Below are 4,615 nucleotides of genomic sequence, written 5' to 3' on the forward strand. Positions count from 1 at the left end.
TTTCGGGGTCATACTGGTATTGTACCGGGGCCACCGGAAGGGTTCCGGGGGTCCACCGGGAGGGGCCACCCCTCCCGGGGGGCCACATGGGCTGCGTGGGGCAGGGAGCCAGCCCCTGGTGGGCTGGCCGCACCCCCTCCCTTGGGCCCATGCGCCTAGGGTTGAGGGGGAAACCCTAGAGGGGGCGCCCCCCTTGGCTTGGGGGGCAAGCCACCCTCTCCCCCTCTCCCCTTGGCCGCCGCACCCCCCTAGATGGGTTCTAGGGGGCCGTCCCCCCTTCTCCCTTCCCCCTATAAATAGAGGGGTGAGGGGAGGGCAGCCGCACCACCCTCCAAGGCGCAGCCCTCCCCTCCCCAACACCTCTCCTCCTCCATTGTGTGCTTGGCGAAGCCCTGTCGGAGTACTGCCTCTCCACCATCACCACGCCGTCGTGCTGCAGGTGGAGCTGTCTTCCTCAACCTCTCCTTCCCCCTTGCTGGATCAAGAAGGAGGAGACGTCTCCCGTCCCGTACGTGTGTTGAACGCGGAGGTGCTGTTCGTTCAGCACTTGGTCATCGGTGATTCGAATCACGTCGAGTACGACTACATCATCACCTTGCAAGCTTCCGCACGCGATCTACAAGTGGTATGTAGATGCAAACTCTCTCCCTTGACTCGTTGCTTAGATGAACTCATAGATGGATCTTGGTGAAACCGTAGGAAAAATTTTAATTTTCTGCAACGTTCCCCAACAGTGGCATCATGAGCTAGGTCTATGCGTAGTTCTCTTTGCACGAGTAGAACACAATTTTGTTGTGGGCGTGGATTTTGTCATCTTACTTGCCTCTACTAGTATTTTCTTGCTCAACGGTATTGTGGGATGAAGCGGCCCGGACCAACCTTACACGTACGCTTACGTGAGACCGGTTCCACCGACTGACATGCACTAGTTGCATAAGGTGGCTGGCGGGTGTCTGTCTCTCCCACTTTAGTTGGAGCGGAATCGATGAACAGGGCCCTTATGAAGGGTAAATAGAAGTTGACAAAATCACGTTGTGGTGATTCGTAGGTAAGAAAACGTTCTTGCTAGAACCCAATTGCAGCCACGTAAAAGATGCAACAACAATTAGAGGACGTCTAACTTGTTTTTGCAGCGATTGATCATGTGATGTGATATGGCCAGAAGTTGTGATGAATGATGAATTGTGATGTATGAGATCATGTTCTTTGTAATAGGATTCACGACTTGCATGTCGATGAGTATGACAACCGGCAGGAGCCATAGGAGTTGTCTTTATTTTTTTGTATGACCTGCGTGTCATTGAATAACGTCATGTAAACTACTTTACTTTATTGCTAAATGTTAGTCATAGAAGTAGAAGTAGTCGTTGGCGTGACAACTTCATGAAGACACGATGATGGAGATCATGATGATGGAGATCATGGTGTCAAGCCGGTGACAAGATGATCATGGAGCCCCGAAGATGAAGATCAATGGAGCTATATGATATTGGCCATATCATGTCACAACTATATAATTGCATGTGATGTTTATTATGTTTTGCATCTTGTTTACTTAGGACGACGGTAGTAAATAAGATGATCCCTTATAGAATTTCAAGAAGTGTTCTCCCCTAACTGTGCACCGTTGCTACAGTTCGTCGCTTCTAAGCACCACGTGATGATCGGGTGTGATGGATTCTTACGTTCACATACAACGGGTGTAAGACAGTTTTACACAGCGAAAACACTTAGGGTTAACTTGACGAGCCTAGCATGTGCAGACATGGCCTCGGAACACGGAGACCGAAAGGTCGAACACGAATCGTATGGAAGATACGATCAACATGAGAATGTTCACCGACAATGACTAGTCCGTCTCACGTGATGATCGGACACGGGCTAGTCGACTCGGATCGTGTAACACTTAGATGACTAGAGGGATGTCTAATCTAAGTGGGAGTTCATAATTTGATTAGAACTTTATTATCATGAACTTAGTCTAAAACCTTTGCAAATATGTCTTGTAGATCAATGGCCAACGCTAATGTCAACATGAACTTCAATGCGTTCCTAGAGAAAACCAAGCTGAAAGATGATGGCAGCAACTATACGGACTGGGTCCGGAACCTGAGGATCATCCTCATAGCTGCCAGGAAACAATATGTCCTAGAAGGACCGCTAGGTGACGCTCTCGTCCCAGAGAACCAAGACATTATGAATGATTGGCAGTCTCGTGCTGATGATTACTCCCTCGTTCAGTGCGGCATGCTTTACAGCTTAGAACCGGGGCTCCAAAAACGTTTTGAGCACCACGGAGCATATGAGATGTTCGAAGAGCTGAAACTAGTTTTTCAAGCAAATGCCCGGGTCGAGAGATATGATGTCTCCGACAAGTTCTACAGTTGTAAGATGGAGGAAAACAGTTCTGTCAGTGAGCACATCCTGAAGATGTCTGGGTTGCACAACCGTATGACCCAACTGAACATTAACCTCCCAGATGAGGCGGTCATTGACAGAATCCTCCAGTCGCTCCCACCAAGCTACAAGAGCTTTGTGATGAACTACAACATGCAGGGGATGGAAAAGACCATTCCTGAAGTGTTCTCGATGCTGAAGTCAGCAGAGGCTGAAATCAAGAAAGAACATCAAGTGTTGATGGTCAATAAGACCACTAAGTTCAAGAAGGGCAAGGGTAAGAAGAACTTCAAGAAGGACGGCAAAGATGTTGCCGCGCCTGGTAAGCCAGTTACCAGGAAGAAGTCAAAGCATGGACCTAAGCCTGAGACTGAGTGCTTTTATTGCAAGGGGAAGGGTCACTGGAAGCGGAACTGCCCCAAATACTTAGCGGATAAGAAGGCCGGCAACACCAAAGGTATATTTGATATACATGTGATTGATGTGTACCTTACCAGTACTCGTAGTAACTCCTGGGTATTTGATACCGGTGTCGTTGCTCATATTTGTAACTCACAGCAGGAGCTGCGGAATAAACGGAGACTGGCGAAGGACGAGGTGACGATGCGCGTCGGGAATGGTTCCAGAGTCGATGTGATCGCCGTCGGCACGCTACCTCTACATTTACCTACGGGATTAGTTTTGAACCTTAATAATTGTTATTTAGTGCCAAGTTTGAGCATGAACATTGTATCTGGATCTCGTTTAATACGAGATGGCTACTCATTTAAGTCTGAGAATAACGGTTGTTCGATTTATATGAGAGATATGTTTTATGGTCATGCTCCGATGGTCAATGGTTTATTCTTAATGAATCTCGAGCGTAATATTACACATGTTCACAGTGTAGATGCCAAAAGATTTAAAGTTGATAACGATAGTCCCACATACTTGTGGCACTGCCGCCTTGGTCACATTGGTGTCAAGCGCATGAAGAAGCTCCATGCCGATGGACTTTTAGAGTCTCTTGATTATGAATCGTTTGACACATGCGAACCATGCCTTTTGGGCAAAATGACCAAGACTCCGTTCTCCGGAACAATGGAGCGAGCAACCAACTTGTTGGAAATCATACATACCGATGTGTGCGGTCCAATGAGCGTTGAGGCTCGCGGAGGATATCGTTATGTTCTCACTCTCACTGATGACTTGAGTAGATATGGGTATGTCTACTTAATGAAACACAAGTCTGAGACCTTTGAAAAGTTCAAGGAATTTCAGAATGAGGTAGAGAATCAACGTGACCGAAAGATAAAATTCTTACGATCAGATCGTGGAGGAGAATACTTAAGTCACGAATTTGGTACACACTTAAGGAAATGTGGAATCGTTTCACAGCTCACGCCGCCTGGAACACCTCAGCGAAACGGTGTGTCCGAACGTCGTAATCGCACCCTATTGGATATGGTGCGGTCTATGATGTCTCTTACCGATTTACCGCTATCATTTTTGGGATACGCTCTAGAGACAGCTACATTCACTTTAAATAGGGCACCGTCTAAATCCGTTGAGACGACACCGTATGAATTATGGTTTGGAAAGAAACCTAAGCTGTCGTTTCTAAAAGTTTGGGGATGCGATGCTTATGTCAAGAAACTTCAACCTGAAAAGCTCGAACCCAAGTCGGAAAAATGTGTATTCATAGGATACCCTAAGGAAACTGTAGGGTATACCTTCTACTTAAGATCCGAAGGCAAGATCTTTGTAGCCAAGAATAGATGCTTTCTGGAAAAAGAGTTTCTCTCGAAAGAAGTAAGTGGGAGGAAAGTAGAACTCGATGAAGTACTACCTCTTGAGCGGGAAAGTGGCGCAGCGCAGGAAACCGTTCCTGTGATGCCCACACCAACTGAAGAGGAAAACAATGATGATGATCAAGGTACTTCGGATCAAGTTACTGCTGAACTTCGTAGGTCCACAAGGACACGTTCCGCACCAGAGTGGTACGGCAACCCTGTCCTGGAAATCATGTTGTTAGACAACAATGAGCCTTCGAACTATGAAGAAGCAATGGCGGGCCTGGATTCCAACAAATGGCTTGAAGCCATGAAATCCGAGATAGAATCCATGTATGAAAACAAAGTATGGACTTTGACAGACTTGCCCGATGATCGGCGAGCGATAGAAAACAAATGGATCTTTAAGAAGAAGACGGACGCGGATGGTAATGTTACCATCTATA

Source organism: Triticum aestivum, chromosome 4B (assembly GCF_018294505.1).
Source record: "Triticum aestivum cultivar Chinese Spring chromosome 4B, IWGSC CS RefSeq v2.1, whole genome shotgun sequence".
Taxonomy (NCBI): domain Eukaryota; kingdom Viridiplantae; phylum Streptophyta; class Magnoliopsida; order Poales; family Poaceae; genus Triticum; species Triticum aestivum.